The sequence below is a fragment of the Gallus gallus genome, chromosome Z (genome assembly GCF_016699485.2).
Source record: "Gallus gallus isolate bGalGal1 chromosome Z, bGalGal1.mat.broiler.GRCg7b, whole genome shotgun sequence".
Lineage (NCBI taxonomy): Eukaryota > Metazoa > Chordata > Aves > Galliformes > Phasianidae > Gallus > Gallus gallus.
This window is the reverse complement of record NC_052572.1, coordinates 20,336,190-20,358,265: the sequence shown is the minus strand read 5'-3', so window position 1 is coordinate 20,358,265 and position 22,076 is coordinate 20,336,190.

Below are 22,076 nucleotides of genomic sequence, written 5' to 3'. Positions count from 1 at the left end.
GTAGCTTTTTTTTCCATTGGGACATTTGATTATTTCAAAGGAGGGCTAATGTATGAACAATGTATTTTAAAGACTTTTTCATGGCATTATCTCCTCTATCAAGTCTACATGATGGTTACAAAAGAGTAATCTCAAGGTAATGCAGACAAAAAATTATCAATCCCACTGATTCAACTGTTCGGAAAGGAGAATTCATAAGAGGTATGTAAGAAGGGGTCATCACAGGATTTGAAGCTGGAAGAACAATACAAATATTGGTCAGTAATAAAAAATGATGAACAGATTCTTGTCCCTTGATTCTTCAAATATTTATTACTCTTTGAGACATTCAAAACTTGTCTGAAAATGGCCTGATCTAACTTTGAAGCTGTCCCTGCTTTGAGCAGGGAAAAGGCCAAGATGATCTCATGAGTTCCCTTCCAAAATACACGGTTCTACAGTTCTGTAGTTAATGCTAGGAACAGACAAAACCCTCATGCCTCATATTGCATACTTTGTGAATGTCAGTAGGTGTTTTCCAGGGCCAAAATTAGGAAGATCAGACTGTTTTATTTGCACTGTAAATAAGACATACGTATGTGTATTTGCATCAAATAAAAATATGTTGACCTTATTAAGTATATATGGATTTCAGTTTTTTGAATACATCTGTGCAAAATCAGCTCTGCTTCATTATTTTGGTTACCAGTTTCATCTGGTGCAATGAACAGCAGATTGTATTCCTGCACTGACCCTCTCAAGGCTCAATCAATATACACTCATGAGAGTTTTACACAGTATATGTTTGTTTCACGATATACGTAATATAGCTGTTGTAGGTTTAGCTGTCCATCTCACAGAAATACGAGCTGAAGCTAAAAATAGTAGTAATTTTTAAGCTTCCCTTATGCAGGAAAAGTCAGGATTAATAATTGCAACTCCCAAATGATATAGATGAACTAATGTAACTTCTGAAATGAAGAAATGCCAGTAATCTTAGCTGTTAATGGTTTAGAGTCACAGAAAGAAATATCTTTGCATTTAATTGGGAATTGATTCTTGCCAGTCTTTCCAAACAAAAGGCTTTTGTCACCTTACTATAAAGAACACTTTTTTTCAGAGGGAACAAAACATTACTTATCAGTGATGTTTCTCCAGTAGTGACAGTGTATTTTCAAAGCAGTTAGTACTTTTTGTAGGAACTTAGGACTGAACCTCAGTGACTGGTAATTTTAAGGTCAGATCTTGATATTTTTCTTGTACTTTCTCTGTCGGTCGGAGCAAAGAGGAGAAGAAAGCATTTAGAAAAGAAAGCATTTAGATCTCACCCACCCTGTTGATATCTAGATTCTGACATGAAAATGTAAAAAGTAAGAAAATAACATATTTGTGTTTTTACATAATATAAATTTCTTAAGGGCAGATTGGTTGTTTGATAAATGGACAACAATCAATTGGAAGATGTTTAACGTTATTTCCCAGGGTGGTACTCCATCCTCCCTACCATCTTCCCCTCATTTCTTAGCTTCTAACTCTGAGCCTAACATTTCACCAGAAAGATGGTCTGCACTGAGCAAATCTCATTGAGGGTGCACCACCAGTGAAACTCCAGAACTTTGTTGTTCTAAATGTTTGGCATCTCCCCAGGCAATCCTAGATGACTTCTCAAGGTACGGAGCTGGGATACAGCTGCAGAAGGGCTGGCCATTGCTAGGGGCAGTCTTAAGAAATAGGTGCACATAGATTTGGTGCTCCAAGAAACAGGTCAGCTTCTGCATAAGGAGACACAAGCAAAGAGAGAAACAAATATGTTAGCAGACATCTTCAAATGGTTTAGTAAAGGAAAAAAATCATTCCAAAGCTCTATTCCACATAGGAATGCTAATGGATGCTAGTTAGATTTTATTGACGGAATATAATAACTCTTATTTCCACAGCAACAAGTGACAGACACACAGAAAGTTACTACCTCAATTTTGAGAAGAGCAATCAGTGTTACTCTTGCCTTAGCTCTCCACTTCTGTTACATGAACAAATATACCTGTTTAAAAAAAAAAAGAAAATAAAAAAAATATTCCTTTTCTGAATAACAGTCTCATTACTCAGGGGAGTACACACTTGTTAAAATTGGTAATTAGAAACTGCTTTCAGGCACTTCACTCCCTGCCTGTTTACTAGGGCCAAGAACCCTCACAGTCCATTTGTGCTCTTGACAGCAGAAGGATCGTGCAAGTGGGTGGTTTTGTCTCTAAGTAGTATATTAGAAGACATCTAGCTCATAGCAAACTGGAGCTTTGCTGAGGCTGAAATAAGAAGGTAAGTCACTTGTGTAGAGCAGGGGTTGCCTGAGGTTTGCCATCGAAGAAGGAGCAGCTCCTTTCATGCTGTAATCCAACCTCAGTTCTGAGCGCTTTTATATTACGTCAACACTAAGCCATCTTTGGCTTTAAAGAAAGACTAAGAACACAAACACTCTGCTTTTGACTCAAAGTAATTAAGAATGAATTCTCTGCAATAAGTGTTTGCTTTTCATCTGTAAACTAAAATGTAAACACATATTTTTGCCAAAATGTTCCAAGGATATATTCAGACTTTGGGCTATTTGTCTATAAAATTGTTAAAAATCTCCTGGTCCTGTTCATCCTGTTCTGGTTCTGTTCATGATTTTGAAGACATCTGAAGGCCACCAAAGTGATTCATGTCCTTTTCTGTATTGGAAAGGATGATTCCACTTTGTTTACCAAGAAGTATGCTGTTAAGTGGCAGAGGCTACTTTGCCTGGGGTGGAAGTCGGAGGTGTACAGGCTTTTCAGCAGAAAGATGGAGAATTTTAACTGCCTGGTTCAGACTCAACACTTGCACTGGAGCACATTCAAGAGGTGATGGCAGAGCAGTGTTAGAAGGAAGTTGGAGAGACACAGCTTAACTGATACCCTGATCAGTTCCCAGCACACTGGGAAGTGGTGACCTCCTCTTGCTGAAGGTTGTGATGGTAATTAATCCCACCCAGAAGTAGCTGCTGGCTGGTTATTCTCCCCACTGTAGTGTTAGTATATAGGGGCTTTACAAGGTGCTCGGTCTTAGAGGAAATGCAAACCTATAAGCACTTACAGAACAAGTGAACAATTAAGTAATTTCACATCAATCTGCTCCATAATTATTCCTGGGATTGGAGACCTGAAAAACTCATAATTCCTCACCTATATTAAAAAAAGTGGAATACTAAAATACTGTGGAGTATGGGTGGGAATAGTACTGATGTAATGAAAGTACATTTATTTTAAATTTACATGAGTTCAGGCTAAATTACATAATGAGGTCATCTTGGTGAGAATGAAGAAGCACTGGCAGTTGTTAAGGAATCATCATCCTGTCACTTGTCAGATAAAAAAGGATTCAACTTTTCACAACATGTTGTGTTTCCTTGTTTTGATAGTGGTGCCTGAGACTGTTTTTCAGTGAACATTGCGTGAAATTTTTGATGCATTTTCCAATGAAGCTACTTAATTGAAAAGAATGGTCTAATAGACATCAAGCCAGGAACTTTACCAGGTTCATATAATTTGACTGCTTCATCTAAAGAAGTAATTAAAAAATTAAGCAAGTACATTTTAATTTTCTTCATAATTAGTATAAAGATCTAGCTTGCTCAGATGATTCTAATGACTATCTTACATTCCTGCAATAACAGAAATTTATCGAATGTTTTGAAAATATGTACACTTGCAGCAAACTTATGAAGACTGATTCTTCACTAATCAAAACTGGTATGAATCAGAGGTAACTGCTGAAATCAATGGACTTTGAATAATTGTAGACCAATATAAGCAGCTCCTGCTTGTCAGATTTCATATTGCATTTCCACATGAGTGCCTGTATGAATGGTCCTATGAACTCAGTGAAGTTATTAAAATTGCCTAGAGCCACAGCAACCTTACAACACAAATAATGCAGAACTAGAGTTATGTCTAAGGCACTTTTATTCGTGCAAATAGGCAGTATCAGAGAGATCATTTATTATTTTTTATTCAGAATTATAAATAAATTATTTTACTGTGTAAATACAGAGACCTTATGTTTATTAAAATATGTATTTGAACAAAGGACTGAATTAATTTTAGATCAATGCACATTAAACTGAGTTTAATTTTACTTATACCCTTCCTTCAATTTCTGTACCAAGAAGCAGAAGCAATACCATTTGACAGTGTAAGAGACTGTTAGTGAACTACTTCGTCAGAGAAAATTAGAGATGAAAATATAACCATAAATTTAGTTTTCTCTAGGGTTCATGTCAGTTAAATCGTTACAGGTCATCGTGACGACCTACAGTTTTATCAGGCACTTAACTAATTCTCATAAATGTCAATGTGTCAACATTCATTTATTGGTTACAATGAGCTGTTAAGTCAAGACAATGAAAACATTGTCATGTGTCAAAATTACAAGAGTCTTCAGCATGCTAATAAAGTCATCAGATTTCTACAGTTGTAGAAAGACTTGTTAAGATACATCTGGGATAGATATAAATGCTTCATAGAAGAAGACAGCTGATCCTTTTGGGGCTATACAGCAAAGACTTCCATGATCTGTGGAGTTCTACACATTAATTTAGTTTGTAATTCCAGGCAAATCACAATTTGAATTTTATCTTCCTTGTCTCTCTGCCAGCTTTTGGGTGAAAATTTTAGGAACTGAGCTTATCAGAGGGCAAGAATATAGGATTGAGACCTTGGTTTTTGTGACCCTATACAAATTTCTTTTAATCCATATAGTCTGCATTTCCCTCTCCATAAAGAAAAAAGAAAATAAAATTATTGCTATCTTTATGTTGTGGTTTAACCCAGCAGGCAGATCACACTATTTTAGTAGGTATTTCCTGAGGTTTCTTTTTACATAGTTAAAAATAGATACTTCTGAAAATAAAAATGTCTGGAAGCACGATCAGAGAAAGAGCTGCTTCAGTTGAATCTGTCTGAGGAACTATGATAAGCAGGATTAATTCTTTGTAGTTGCAATTGCCTCTGATGCTGCAATACAGCCTACTCTAGAGTGTGCTGGAGCGATCTCAGAAGGACTAAAAGTTATGGTTCTGGTAGGAGCCATTTCCATCACACAAGAATGAAGTTACAACTTAGAGAGATTATTTTCTGTTTTTGAGGTATTATTGACTATACATTCCCATTTATTTTATTGTATCTAAGGAACCGCATTACAAATTCTGATGTTTGTAACCAGTGGTTTCCATTTACCCTCACATCCTCACTGTAAGTTTGAAATGCTCACAAGCCATTTTCAGAAAGTATCTCTGTATGCTTAATATCAGGTTACAGGAGCTTGGGTTGAGAATGAAAGACAATCTTCAACATGACTGTCACACAGAGTTAACAGCTTCAGATAGTAGTACAAATAACAGATCAGATAGATGACATAGGATGCTAAGTAGACATCACAGAGATGGTTTCATTTCTGTTGTAACATTGAAAATTTTTAACACTTCTGCTCATACTGAGGAACTCAACTGCAAGAGGATCCTAAGAAAATTGTCCTCTCGTATATAAAAATCAGGAAGAAAACCAGTAGCAGTAAAAACCTCAGAGATAATTCAGTAAAACTAAGCACAACATCAGCATACGAAGTAAACAACTGTTACCTGGACACACAGAGCAGTTTAGACTGGTGTTAAAGAGGAGGCTGCCTGCTGGGCTGGAAATGGCAAGTGGTGGAAAGAGTCCTGGGAAAAGCAAATGGTCACTGCAACAGACTGATTCTCTGTGATGTAGCACCTGCATTCCTTATCTCTACTGTAGGTCTTACGAGAAGCAGAGGAGGGGAGCATGACCAAAGAGGAGAGATTTGATGTCAGATACTATCAGCCCTGTGAGGTGTCTCCAGCTTGATGCTGGAGAAGCTCCAGCTGAAGAAGAAAGTTTATTCGATTGTACAGAGGTGGAAAAAAAATATAAAAGCACAAAGGGAGCAAAAGTAGAAAGCCAGAGGTCTGAAAGGGATCCAAAACTTCAGTAACAGGACACAGGCAGGAACCACTGCCTCAAGATATCTCAGAGACACCTGTGATGACACTGCGTCCTGTTTAAAATGTCTTCTGTAAAGTTTCTTAGGGACTACATTTAAACACACTGTGTTTTTCTCTGCAAGAGATAGAGGAGCTTTTACAGCTGCAGAAGTTGCCTTTTAGAACATAGAAATGACTAGGAAAAGCCAACAGTTTGCATTCTTTGTCATTTGGCCAGAATTCCATCCCCTGGCATCTCCCTTCATCAGCCATGAATTTAGTAAAAATTCCTGTCGATGAGGAGAGCTCTCATGGGAACTGCATACAGTATTAATGAAGATTTCTAATTTCTTGAGGACTACTTGGAATAAGAGTTTCATTTGAAAAGCATTAACTATTTTGCTGGTATTGATAGGCTTTAATCTCTGTCAAAGCTTTTAAAACATTTGCAATTCTAATATTTGTATTGGAATGGATGGGAGAATATAGTCTGCAATAATTTCTTTTGCAGCTAAATGATGTACATTCCCAACTGGGTGAAACTACAAATGATCAATACTGGCATGCTTCCAACTTTCAGTGGTTTTCCTTTATTAACTGAATATTTGATTTTGAGTATGAATATAGGATAGAAACTCAGCTGTTCTGTGATTGTGTTTTAACAAATTATTTTTTCTGGGCATACAGCTGAGAGCCAACATGGGACAAGTCTTGATGCTGGATTTCACCCTTGTTTTATTTAAAAAGTTAAAAATAAAATGGTCTCAATCTGGCACTATAGAGCTTCTACTGTATAAATTATCAATGTAATATAGCCTTTCCTTAGTCTTCTTGTGGGCTTCGGATTACTCTTTATTCCCCTTATGAAAGAAGAAGATTGCTATTCCTTCACAAAAACAAAACTCATCAGCTTAAATCCTAAATCTTCCTCAAGTCTGTTGAATACCAAACACAAGAAACATGAGAAACCATAAATCATATCCTGGGATGGTGTTGTTGGATTCTGGGCACAGCTTGTAGAAACCAAAAGGCTGCTGTATAGGCCAAATGTCAAGACAAATGTTTGGGCAAGTCTCAATCTAGCTCCTGGACCAAATGACATGGGTGTTACCACAGTCACAAAATAGTAATTTGTATTTTCGAATCTTGTAATTAGAAATATGGTCTTGCTTTGTTGTTCCTTTGTTTTTACTCAGAGGCTTAAGGTAGAGGACTGAAGATGACTCCAGGCAAAACTGACATACTTGGGGTATGGGTTTTTCATATAAACTCATGCCCTTTGCTCTTCACTACTGACTCACAATCTCAAAAAATGTTAGTGTTCCAGTGTGCAGTGCAGGGATCAGATTGCAGCATCTGACTTCTGGGCTTCCATGTCAGACCCTGGCCAAAAATTCCAACTCTGCTATTTCAATTTCAGTATATTATGGTATTCTCAGTCCATTGTATTCCAGGTTTTGAAGCACATCAGTGACGAGATCTTGCTAACGTTGCTGCTGAAAATTTAATTTCACAAGTTTTACAAAGTTTCCTGTGAATTAGACATGCCAAGCACATGTAAAATTTATTCCTCCATCCAGTGCAAGAGCTTTCAGGCAGTCACATCACCATCATGACCAACTCAGGGAACTCAGTATCCTTACTCCATTTAGGATGCTGAGCTTTGCACAACTTGAGGACCTAATGTATATTGTCAACAGACAAATGTGTAAAAAATTTAAAAGGCTTTAAATGACAGAATATTCATTCAAATAAGGAATGGGATCTTGATATTTGTGAGATCTTAAAAAAAAATTACTAAATCTGTGATGGATATTCATCTTGAAAATCTTTACAATTAAGACAGGTAGTTCAAGAGAACTCCTTGAGAGTAGCTGTGCTGAGAAGGACTTAGGGATTCTGGTTGATGAAAAACATAATAGGAGCCAGCAGTATGCACTTGCAGCCTGGAAGGCCAATGGTATCCTGGGTTTCATCAGAAGAGGGGTGGCCAGCAGCAAGAGGGAGGTGATTGTCTCCCTCTATTCTGTCCTCATGAGGACCAAGTGGGAGTATGGCATGCAAGTCTGAGTCCCCCAACACAGGAAAAACGTGGAGCTTTTGGAGAAGGTCCAGAGGAAAGCTATAAGGATGATCCAAAGGCTGGAACACCGCTCCTATGAAGACAGGCTTAAGGAACTGGGCTTTTTCAACCCAGAAAAGAGAAGGCAGAGGGGAGGCCTCATTGTGGCATTCCAATATCTAAAGGGAATTTATTAAACATGATGGAAATAAACTTTTTACACAGGCAGAATAGTGATAGGACAAGGGAGATTTAGATTAGATATCAGAGGGAATTTCATTACTGAAAGAGCAGTGACGTGCTGGAACAGGCTGTCCAGAGAGGTTGTGGAAGCCCCATCCCTGGAGGTGTTTAAGGCAAAGTTGGATGAGGCCCTGGGCAATATGATCTAGTACTTGATCTAGATGCTGACAACTCTGCTTGAGGCAGGGGGGTTTGGAACTTTATGATCCTTGAGGTCCTTTCTAGCCCAAGCCATTCTATGATTCTGTGACTGTGTGATTTTCTTGATTTCCTTAAACCACTGCTCTTGCACATGAAGCAGGAGGGGAAATTAGGGATAACATAAAGTACTCGGAATTACAGTGTACAACTGATTGCTCCTAGCCTCAAAACCTTTTGTTTATACTCATCTCAATGTAGAAGAGTACTCTATTTTAAGTTCTGTTATTGTTGCTTGCTGTCAGAATATTATTCACATGTTTGAGACATCAAGTTTTTTCTGAAGAATTTAGTTATATAAGTATTGCTCACAGTTACTATAAAGCAGATTGTTATTTTAAAGTCACTATTCTAAAACTAGAAAGATGGGAGACACATATTTCCAAATTGTTTTCCACTGTGTAGCTCTGTCTGATGGTACCTCATCTTCATCTAAGTGGACTTTTCAACATCAGCATTTAGCTGTATGTATGTTTCAATGGCAATTTGATGATAATATTATTGCCTTGCTCACAGAGCTCCAAATTCATAAGGGGAGAAGAAAGAAAATGACTTGTGAGTTTCTAAAATGAGTTCTCTATTCCTTGTTCATTTATGGTAATTAGAAAGCTGCTTTAATGATGCAGACTAGTATGTAAGGGGAAGGTGAATTTACTGGAAACAAAGATTATTTCAAAGTAAACCCTTGAAAAAAGCCATCAATATCAATGGAAAAATACCACCACAATCTTCTGTGAAATTAAGAAATGTTGAATGAGGATTTGGGTATTTTGATGTAAAATTTAGACTTCTTTCCTCATCCCGGAAGTATGTAAATCCTTTGGCACGTTTGACTTTTTATTCTTTTCTCTCATGCAGAAAATCGCCCAAACATCCGTAACTTTGTAAAGACACAGTGACTGATAGAACTTATACCTAATTTGCATCCATCATAGGTCATGCCAACAACACATTTCCCTGACTATACAGTAACAGGCATTTCTGGGGGGTAGTAGTGGCTGTAGTAGGGGCTACATGGGAGGCCTCTGTGAGCAGAGCCCAGCAGCTGCCCTGTATCAGATCAGAACCAGCTCCAGTCAACTCCAAGAGAGTCTCATCAGTGGCTGAGCTGAGCCATGAGCAGTGATGAGTGTACTTCTGAAGGAGGAGATTTAAGAAAGGGGGAAACTGCTGCTTACCAGCAGCTAGGAGAGACATCTGGTCAGTGCAGGAGGTGCTCTGGGCGCAGAGCAGCAGCTCCCTGCAGCTCAGGAAGAGGTCCACAGAGGAGCAGGCCGTCAGCCCACGGGCACCACGCAGAGCAGATTTCCCGTGCAGCCATGGAGGAGACCACGGTGCAGCAGAGGCTGAGGCCTGGAGGAGGCACGGCCTACAGATACTCCCGAGGAGCAGCCCTGGGCCGGGGCAGCAGCTCGTGGTGGGGCAGGAGGGCCAGGGCAGCTGCCACCCGTGGGGATGACGCCGGAGCAGCTCCTGAAGGTGGGCCCCATGGTACGGAGCCGTGTGGAGCAGTGCCTGGAGAGCTGCAGCCCGTGGGAAGCCCTGTTGGTGAAGGATGGCATCCTGTCAGAGGGACTTGTGGGGCAGAGTGGCCCTGAAAGAGCAGCAGAGATGGAGTGTCATGAGCTGACTGTAGCCCCTGTTCCCCATTCCTCATTCCCTGTTCTACTCAGGGGTAGGATATAGAAGAGAGTGGATGGAAGGAAGAAGTCTGTAGTTTCCTTTTAGTTCTCACTTCTCTAGTCTGTCAGTAGTTGGAAATAAATTATACTAATAATCCTATACTTAGTCTATTTTGCCCATGATCATAATTGCTAAGTGATCTCCCTGTCTTCAACTCCAGCCATGAACCTTTTTTCATCATATTTTCTCCCTCTAACGTTTTGAGGAGGGGGAGTGGGAGAATGACCCATCAGAGTGAGACCACTACACTTAAAATTCAGCCTGGCAACCTCAGAACTCCTGACCATACAGGAGACAGAGGAAGCACCCACCTCACTCTTCATTCCCACATTTCTTTGTAGGCTATAGTTAGGGCATTCACCTGAAGTAGGCTGATCATAGCTCAAATCCTCTCTTGCCTGGAAGGAATGAAACTTTTCCAAAAGTTTATATCCTAGAGCTGTACATATGATGGTACTTGCATCAGGAGGTTCATACTTACCTTCTCCAAATAAATCTCTTTCATTTTACCCATGTAAAACCCATGGGAAAACTACATTCTAAGAGAGACATGACTGTTTTTTTTATAATTACCCCACTTTAGTTCATGCAATAACAGACAATGGAAAAAATGTCATTTAGTTCACTGTGTGCTAGAAATACAATAATATAGTTGAGAATATATTTAAAATGTCAGAATGTTTTCAGTTGTTCATTTGAAATTATCTCTTATAACAAAGCAGTTGTAATTTATAACAATGCAGTTGTAATTTCAGGAAAATTGGAAGACTTCAAATGAATTAGTATATAGAAAGAGCCTAGGAGCTGGAAAAATGTGTTAATGCATTATTTAGGAAAAAAAGACAACAACAAACAAAACCCCCCAAAACCTTCTTATTTGTCCTTCATTTGCATCATTATGTTTGAAATTTGTCTCTCAAAACTCAGACAACTTATTAGAGAGTAGCCAAATGGAAATAAAAGTGTACTTTTACTGCAAAGTTCTTGCAGATCCTTGGGTGTAATTTTTACAGAATTTTGGTCGGATTTAGCAATCCTCTTAGGCCATAGATTAGGTAAGCACTTGGCTGCCGAGCTGAATAATAAATATTTGCTCTTTTGCTCATTTGAGTTGTTCCTAAGGCTTTCAGAGAATCTTTTCTTGTCTTCAATCAGTGTTCAAGTGGAAGAAATTTAAACATTAAGTACCAGTTCTGTAGGAATTTAACCATCAGTTCAACTTATAGTATGTGCAATCAGAATGAAAAACAAAGCTTTTCATCAGCATCACGAGCTTTAAGGCCTAGACCTCTTGTTCTCATTTTCTGTTTTGTACTGGTGGTTGATGGTGTTATGAAACTGAATATGTATCTTTTTAAAATGCAGCAAGGATTCAGGCTGCATTTTGTGCAGCTTTGAATGTTGTACATTCTTTCCATCTCTCTGCTTTTTCTTGGGTTGTTTTTTTTCTTAATGGTTGGTTTTCATTGCCTGGGACTGTACAACAGAAGCTGTGTTTTTCAGCTTAGACACTAACAAGTTTTGACTGGGTCAATGCCAAATAACATGACTCCTTATCTGTTTTATTTTCATTCAATTTTTACTCATTTCCTTTAAATTGGAACTTTGTTAAATGTTTTCCTTCTGCTTAAACAATAATAATGACTTTGGTCTGTTAGCTGCTCTATATTCCTTTTAGGTCCAGTGTTGTTTTTGTTTTAACAAAAATGCAAAATATTTCTTTAACCTTCTGTTTACCTTTTCCTGACACTACTATTTCTGTTGTGTTAAAGATCAAGTGCTAGGCTGTGGGCTGACATTTTATGTTTTTGCTCTAGAGAAGGACGTGCATTGTGTCATGATATGCTTATCTGAAAACAAACAAACAAACAAACAAACAAACAAACAAAAACAGGAGACTCAGGGACAGATTGGGGCATAAATTTATGATGAAAGAGAATCCTGAGACATTATGGACTTAATTATTTTTTCTGAAGAGCTTATCTATTTTGGATACTGTCTATTATCCTTTAGGTCTGAGGGTGCCTATATTTTTAAATTACAACCATTTTCTATAGTGATATCTTGAGTAGACTTTTCAGAGATCAATATTTTCTTTTAAAGCATGCTTTCATCCTCTCCTAGTGCAGAAAGATGATAACCCCTAACTATCAAGAAAGATTTGACCCTGTGCACAGTTTCTGTGTTACAAAAGAAGAAAATCAATCAATTATAGCCAGGCATTGTCACTGTGAAATTATAACTATCATGCAAATCAGTTACATTTGCATATGAAAATTATATCCTTGGAAAAACTATTAAGGAACTATGAATATCCCACTGTCCTATTCTTATGTAGAATATACATGATACCATAATGGTAGCATTCGGATGTACTCTAAATCGTTATTTTCAGTGTTCATGTAAATATGAACAAAATGCTTAATACAGTAGGGATAATTTCCCTTACCATTTCTAATGTCTTACAATGTAGGCATCCCTTGTGTCACAAATCTAATTTTGCAGACCTATGGGAACTTAAAAAACTCAAACAAATATTTCTACAATCACTATATCTAAATTCATCATTTTAACAGCATGGCAAACTTCAAAGGAAAATGAAATCAATTGTAGTAGAATAAAAGCTTAAATTATTGATTTGAATGCTCGAGACAATTGACAAAGAAAAGGTAGACAGAAGAAAACTGAAATTTAAAGTACACTTAACATTGATCTCTGTTGAAATAACAGTTGTGTAGAGCTCTTTGTGAAGAATTGAAAGAAAAAGCCAGGTTATAAGATTTCAGGGAGCAGCACTATCCTGGTTCCCCTAAAGAAGTTACACTGGAAATTATCTTATGCCAATTACAGTGAGTTTAGGAAATGCATATGTCTCGCTCCAATTTATAGGAGGGAGAGAAGGTTATTTGAAATATGTATACCTGGCGTGAGATTAAGAAACAACAGTCCAGATGTTGGTCCGACCAGTTTATTACAAATGTTAATAAGGGAGATGAAGAAAGGGGAGGATGGACACTATTATGGATTGGGGTAATGGGGAAGGGAAGGCGAGCTATAGAAAAGATAGGAAATAGAAGCAAGGAGTCTTTATAAGTACAAATTAGGGTGATGGGGAAGGGAGGAAGGGCAGTAGAAAAGATAGGAAATAAGAGCAAGGAGTCTCTATAGGAAGCCAGAGGGAGATAGTCACCACCATGGGTCCAGTGTGGTTCGTGGTTTAGTCGTTGCTCTTCAGTAGAGGTGAGCTGTTGGGTGTTGTTCCATTGATGAGGACAGTGACCACCACGACGATAATGATGATGATGACGATGATGGCAGCTCAAACTTATTTATAAGTCCGAAGTAGTTGAGTCAGCCTTTTGGAATGACAGTTTCTGGCTTTTGGATCTCAGCAGGAATTCCTTTTGTTCCTATCTCCCTGGCCTTGGCAGCAGATAAGAGGGAGTATGGAGACACCAACTAGTATCTTGCCTTCACAAGATATGATGGTATCATCCCCCAGTCTCCCATAACAGACTTTGGTCACAGGACAGATATTCCGCCAGTAAACAGTCCAGTAAACAGTCCTGAGCATTCCCTTGACTCTTGGGCCAAAGGGAAACAGCTCCAAAGAAGTGTTTTCAAATGTAAATTGTCCAGACAGTGGTGTTGATTGCCACACAGCAGCACCCACCTCTCATCTCCTAGAGTCTTATCACAAGAAATACCTCAGGAAGCAAGCTTTGAGCCAGAAAACAAAGAAGGATTCATATAGCATATCATTTAGAAATAACATTTGGAAATGTTAAAAAAAGAAAGACATTCTCTACAAATCTTGCCTCACTTTTATCACTGTAAAATCATGGCTATAACATTATCTCTACAATAAAAACAATTTTCCAGACAGTTCTTGAAGTTTTCCTTTTCCTCTTCACTAATTAAATAATTAAGGTAAACTAATTATATTGCAGACATTATTTGCTCTGAGTGAGAAAGCATGTGAATCACTGACGTAATTTTGATTGAAGCTGGGTAATTTCTGATATGCAAATATTTGTTACTATGTTGATTTTTCATTCTAGGTTTACCTGCTGGCTTAAGAAGACAGCTAAACTAAAACTTTCTCCAATTCTTCTCTTTGCAAACATTTGCAATTCCAACTTATTACATCTCTTTATGAATTATACAACAAGGAAACACAATTCATGACATGTGAATGACTCCCAACATTGAGTACACACACGACAGGATCATACGATCTTTGACTCATAGAATGGTTTGGGATGGAAGGGACTTTTAAGATCATGTAGTTCCAACCCCCTGGTATAGTCAGGGATACCTCCCGCTAGACCAGGTTGCACAAAACCCCATCCAGCCTGGCCTTGAACACCTCCATGTTGATAGTCTATACAATTTTTTGGTGAGAATTCATTAAGAGAAAAGTGCGAGTTATCAAAAGAGGTTTTGTGTTCACAGTGTAAAATACAAAAACAAAGAAATGAAAAATTTAAATGCTAATAACCTGTATTTCTTTGTTAGTAAGAAAGAGTTCCCGTAGGTCTGCAAATCATATAATATCCTCTTTCCATAGAGATAATCAGTTCTAAGACCCTAGAGAACCTGATCTTAAAGCTAATGCTAATGTATTACGATTTTTTTTTTTTTGCTGTCACACTTGTAAAACAAGTTACAAAAAATTATTCATGATGTTCATCACATTTTTTCATTAAAAATCTGAGTTTATCTTTTCATTATTTCTATTTTAATTTTATCATGTTGTGGTCTAGATTTCATGTATCTCAGTATAAAAAGTATAGTAAATTTATCTTTTTATTTATCTGTTTTTATTTTGGTGATGATGGCTGTCCTGTCGTTTATCTCAGTTATTTAGCCACAACAGAAATACTGAATTATTAGAGGGTATTGGAAATGGAACAATCTGGCTGTAAGAGGGAATGAACATACATTCAATATATGTGACAACTGCACTCTCGATTTCTTAATTTAATCAGAATGGATTGTTCTGAATTATCATTTGAAAGAATGATAATAATGTTCTTAATGAAGTGGGAACACACAATTTTCTTTTCGAATTAATTGTGTATGAAAACAAATCCTGGTGAGAGAAACACCAATAAAAATATAAACGATCTGTGACAGAAGACTTACAAAGTCATTGAAGCAGAATGAAATAAGATAGAATTGGGTTTCTTATGCTGAACTGCCAGTAATAGGCCTGAATCAGTAAAAGTTATTAACATGTGTTAATATGATTTAAATGGAAGTGCTCTCTGAAATGGAAAAATGAAATAGCAAAAAAAGATATCTCCATTAAGCAGCATTTTATTTTAATGCTATGCCCAGATAATGATGACTAATCAGATGTTGCACATTATCTAACACCGTTTGTACCTACCAAAATATACAAAATCAGCATAATAAAAGAAAGCAACACTGTAGTTAAAAGGAGAAGCACATTTATCTTTCTTTCGTTCTTGTATTTCTGCTCTTTTTCTCACAGTGAAGTTGATTTTGTTAAGTTCCAAGTGCCTTAAGCTGTAGGTTTTGATCTCAGGACTAGCTAGAATGCAACTGTTTCATCTCCTAAAAAGCAAAAAACAAAAAACAACAACAACAAAAAAACATGCCTCAGCATTTAGCATGTCCTCGTGAATCAGAATGCAAAGACCAAAAGTTGGCAGAAGTGTCAGCAAACAAAATAAAATAGTTCATATAGAATGGCTTTTTATGCTGAATTCCTCCGTGACAAGATTTTCTGGGTCTGAGTTGTATGGAAACAGATCTGTTACTGTTAAAGAATCCATACTGAACAATGCCAAATAGAAAATAAATATTTTATTGGAAATCTGCTTGGTCTTTCTAGTTCTCATTAAGAAATGTATTATCTTTGGTGAAGATAAGTTAATCTTGTCTACCTGAGTCACAGAGGGAAAAATGTATTTGATTCCATTCAATTAGTGCAATATTTAAAAGTGGAATTATAAAGCACTAAATTGCTTTTTAAAAGTGTATTATCAGCAGTTTTTATTGAAAATGTAACAGTTCTAGATGTGTTGACACTAATGCCGTCCATTTGTAGTAGTCTGAAATGCAACAGAAGGAAGAAAGTTGTTTTAATAGTAGCTGGGGCACTATGAGTTATTTAGCCTTGTTCTAATTCTTCCTAACCCAGGTACTTGTGTGAGCAATTGAGGGTGAGACTGTTCTATGGAATCATGGAATATCCTCTCTCCTCGGAGACAGTCAGTCCTCAGGCCCTAAGGAATCTGATCTTCATTGCTCAGAGTACTGCTGAAATAGAAAAAAATGTACACAGATAGATCCTTTAGGGAGGTGTTTGGGTAAGGTTTATCACAGAAAAAAATTAATACAAGCCACTTTCTAAGAGCTGACTGTAATGTATGACGTTTTTATATTGCCATATTTGTAGGACAAGTTACAAAAACTACTCTTGCTGTAGAGTATTAAATAACTTGTAATACACAATTTTTACATCTGAATATTTACACAATATGTGTAAATATGGTGATTACACAAATGTGTAGCAAAGAAGTTCACTGAATTTTTTTGACAAAAATCAGAATTTAGTAGCAACATAATCCTTTTCAAATTCACAATCATTCTTAGAATTGTATTTTGGGGGAAGATGTAGCACAACATAAAAAAAAATTCTGAATCTTGCAAACTTCTCATTCTACAAATGAAGCAGTTCACTTTCCTAATTTGAGGCAAGACTTTTTTTTCTCAAACATACCTCAACATGATCCTCAAAAACCAAATTAACTGTCTTATACCAGATGAAAGATTTCTTGGTATCTGGAAAAAAAAAAAAAAATTGATTTGAGATGTTCATTATGGAATTGTAAACAGAATCAATCACTCCAAAAGAAGAAACTCAAATATGCTTTAATCAAAACAGCATTAATCTTTCTCTGAGAGCAGGCTAAAGCAAGCTGTGAAGTGCCCTTTGATTTGCAGATTGAATAGTTAGAAGTGTATGCTCCAACAGGCTGATATTAAACATCTGAATTAAACCACGAATAATCCAATCAAAAATAGAACCTGCAGGGGTTGTGACCTCATCATCATCTTTCAAAACTACAAGAACTGTATAAAAATTCTAAGCCTTGACAAAACACCACCAGCTTTCTCGAAGACTCACAAATGTCCTAGTGCTATCCAAAAGCAAATTGCCTATTTTTTCCTAGTTATTCATATGTGAGCAGTGAAAAATGCTCAGAGAAGCATCTCCAAGGGAAAGAAATGCAACTGAGAGAAATCCCGATTTCCATAAAGGGAGAAAAACACACTGGTTATTTTTCAATATTGGCCTTTCAGTATCTAAAGGGGAACTACAGGAAAGAAGGGGACAGAATCTTTATCACGATCTGTGGTGACAGAACAAGAGGAAATGGTTTCAAACTAAAAGAAAGTAGAACTAGGTTGAATATATAGAAAGTCTTTTACATTGAGGGTGGTGAGGCATTGGAGCAGGTTGTCCAGAGATGTGGTGGAAGCCCCATCCCTGGAAACAATCAAGGCCAGGATGAATGGGGCTCTGAGCGGCCTGATTGAGCTGTGGATGACCCCGTTCATTGCAGGGGAGTTGAAGTAGATGAACATTAAACGTCCCTTCCAACTCAAATAATTCTTTGATACTGTATTTCTATGATCTTTTCCACTTGATAATCCTTCAGCAATCCATGTAAACTTTTTTTTAAAGCTTTGTCAAATATCTATTTTGCACAATATACAAATCTCTGTTTTCAGTAGGTATGGTACATGAGAATCATAAGTTTGACGGCCCAGTACAACTGCTAAACAAATACAGAGACTGAAGGAGCAGCAAGGAATAGAGAAAATGAGATCTGAGCATCAGAGGAAGACTAAAAATATCATGGAACAAGGACCTCGTTTTCCAGTCTTGCTGAATTACTTTGTTGGCTCCAGGGAGAAGTATGAAGCCATCACTTCTGAATGGAAGAAGAAACACCTTGGCTGTACACAGTCAATTTATTGAACTTTGAGAAGCATACTTCTTGAATGCTACGTGGGACATATCCTGAAGTATTTGCCACTGGTTCTGAGTGCATTTCCAGCAAATAAGTTTCTGAATCTTTTTACATTCACAAGAATGATCAACCAGTCCTATCTTTACTGCTTATATCTTTCTCCCCACAGCACTTCTACAATGCCAAAGAGAGTTTCACCTGTACAGTGTGAAGTGGATCTCTTGCTTGAGCACTGCCAAATACATAGATATGAGATAGCTATGCATTGGAAATTTACTTCAAAGTGTTTTTGTTTTGGTGACATAACTAAATTGTACAAACCTTTGCTAAATGACAGGAAGAACCAGGCTGAAGCAAAAGTAAGATCAAAGGTGTTTTCAGGTTACCTTAGATTCAGTACAGAGTAATGCAAGTGGCATTACTTGCTCAGCTGAGAGGGGCAGCATGAAGTTAGAAAGTGCATCAAAAGGAAAACAAAGGATCTCAATCAATCACAGTTAGGGGTGTCATTTAGCTTTAGTGCATCTAGAAGGAGTAAAAACAGCAAGCCACAGTGAAAGGAAAAAACAGAGTAACATATACATAGTATAATATCCTTTCCAAATCCCAGTTTTTAATTCTTGCTTTTCATATTGGCTCAGTGTAACAACGTAGAGTCATGGAATCATAGAATCACAGAACATTCTGAGTTGAAAGATACCTAGAAATATTATTGAGTCTAATTTCTTTCTCCTCACAGAACCGCCCAAAATTCAAACCCTACATCAAAGAGAACGTCCAGATGCTTCTTAAACTCCAACACCTTGGTACTATGACCATCTGGGAACCTGCTCCAGTGTTCAACCACTCTCTCAGTGAAGAATCTTTTCCTAATACCCAACTCAATCCTCCGCTGATGTTCCCTTGGGTCCTGCCACTTTTAGCAGATAGTAGAGATCAGTTCTGTCCCTCCAATCCCCTTGTGAACAGCTGTAGGATGTCAAGAGGCCTCCCCTCAGCCTCCTCTGAGCTGAACAAACCAAGGGACCTCAGCTGCTCCTTAAACATTTTGCCCTCCAGACCCTTCATCATCTTTGTAGCCCTCCACAGACATGGTCTAGTAGCTTTATGTCCATCTTACATTGTTGTGCCCCAAACTACACTCAGTGCCAGAGGTGAGGCTGCACAGTGCAGGGCAGAGTGGGACAACCCTTCCCCTAACCCGGTGGCAGTGCTGGGCCTTGCTTATTCTAGATTAAGGTTTGGCTTGTTGACTGCCAGGGCATGCTGCTGACTCACGTTCAACCTGTCCATCTGCAGCTGTCAGTACAGCACCATGCATGCACAAGATCCTCTTTATTTTTCTTATCAAGACAGTGTATACGCCAAAGACAAGATACTTTTTATTATTATTATTTTTCCAGAGATACTACAGTAGCTCAGAGTTTGTTGATTCACATATTGCTCTGAGGATTACCAAAGCAGATGACAAAAATGACAGGATAAATTTTTGAAAATGTAAATGTTCTTCTACACTTAACATCAGAAACTCAGTAACAGGTTCAGTTCTTCTCTTGATGTGAATTCTAGTGCTTTAACAACAACGATGACAACAAATGAAAACAAACAAACAAAAAACCCAAAAAAGCAAAACACAAAAACAAGAAAATTCCCCTCTCAAAAAATGAAGCAAGACAGGAAAACAAAATAAACCTTACACTGTGAATGCTCAGAAAATCATTTATCCTCTAAGATACAACAAGAATCCTCCATATATTAAATGACAATTATCTTTCAGTACAGTTTTGCTTTGAAACTTACTGGCCATGTGTCAGTCTGCTGGAAAACTGCTGGTATCAGCTTTTTTGTTTTTTTGTAACAGTTTTCAAAGAAGTAAAGCCTATTACCCTGAACACTGCACTGTTTCAGCTGTGCCTGCAAGGCTTCCAGTTATTTGGTAGCACAATTAGAAATGTTTCGTATCTGTCTGTAATAAAGGTGAACTATTTTTGGTGTATGCTTATATCTAAGATCTTCTATTGGAGGACATACAAATATATATTCAGAGCCAGTTACAAATTAGCTGACCTCCTCTGACAGTAAACTGCTTTGGAGGACTTCTTGCAAGTCAAACACAAAAAACCCATCTCTGGGCTATAAAATATAATGCCTATACTGATCAGGAGGAAGATACCTCAGAATGAAAGGTTTGTGCTGGAACATCAGTAGTTCAGATGGATGCAGCTAACATTTTGTACTCTGGATAGAGAGATTGCTTGATAGAATGCTCAGGAATAAGTCATTTCAGTGAGCAGCAATGCTGTGTCTGTTTCCTGCTACTGTCCTTCTAAGTCCACAGGAGGAGTCCCTGCATCATATTCCAAGTATCTTGTTTCTAATCATGCAAATACCTTTCAAAATTAATTTACAGACTCAACATCAAATTTATTTAATCTGAAGCAGTTGGTGCCAGATGATATTATGCTTTAGTGACAACTGAGGCAGTATCAACTTCCTCTCATTGAAAAAAGTATTTGAATAGGCAGAAAAAAGAGCAAACATATTTTTTAGAAATCCACAGCAGGCCAGTGAGATTTCTTTTTTGTCACAGGAAGTTGTATGCTTCCTTGAGGTTTGTTACCAAAGGTGCACGTCTGCATATTGCACTATGAACACTGAAACACAAAAGTTTATAATCTTTTAAAACTTGATTTCTGTTGCTCTTTTATAGGCAGAGAGAATCTTACTATAACTCTGAAGTTCTGTAAATTAGAAATCAAGAAAGTCATACTAGGTAATGTTCCGAAGCTTAAGTCTGCAGGTGTCAGCTGTATGTTTCTGAGGTAACTGTTGGAGTAAGGCTAGTAAGTCTGCTCGGTGAGCTCCGCAGGAACAGGACACAGTAGGGATTAACCATATATCATTGCCTCTGCGTTACAATAAATTTTCCTCAGCCTCAGGGAGGGTATGCTGTGCTCTGACACTTATCCATACTAAGACCAATACTGTCCCACACCAGCAAAATGCATTTGAATTCAGAATGAGCTATACAAGTGATGAAATCACAGAATCATAGAGTTATTTGAGTTGGAAGGGACATCTAAAGGCCATGTACTCCAAATCCCCTGCAATTAACAGGGACATCCACAGCTAGATCAGGTTGCTCAAATCCCAATCCAGCCTGACTTTGAATGTCTACAGGTATGAGGCTTCCACCACATCTCTGGACAACCTGTTTCCAGTGCCTCACCATCCTCACTGTAAAATGCATTTTCCTTGTATCTGACCTAAATCTACTCTTGTTTAATTTGAAACCACTTCTTGTCCTATCACAACAGACTGTGCTAAAGAGTCTGTCCCCTTCTTTTTTATAACTTCCCCTTTAGACACTGAAATGCTCCACAGAGGTCAGCTCAGACCCTTCTCTTTTCCAGGCTGAAAAGATCCAGCTTTCTCAGCCTGTCTTCATAGGAGAGGTGTTCCGTCCCTTGGATCACTTTTGTGGCTTTCCTTTGGATGTGCTTCAACAGATCTGTATCTCTCCTTTACTGAGGACTCCACATCTGTGCACAGAACTCCAGGTGAGTGTTCACCAGCGCAGAGTAGAGGGGCAGGATCACCTCCCTTGACCTGCTGTCCACAATTCTTTTGATGGAGCCCAGGATATGGTTGGCTTTCTGAGGCTGTAACAGGCTGGATCAATGGGCTGAAGACAATTGTATGAGCTTCAACAAGACCAAGCACTGGGTCCTGGGTCTTAACAACCCCATGCAGCACTTGGGCTGAGCCACAAGGAGGAAAAGGATCTGTGGGTGTTAATTGATAGCTGGTTGAGCATGAGCCAGCCGTGTGCCCAGATAGCCAAGAAAGCCAATGGCATCATGACCTGTAACAGAAATAATGC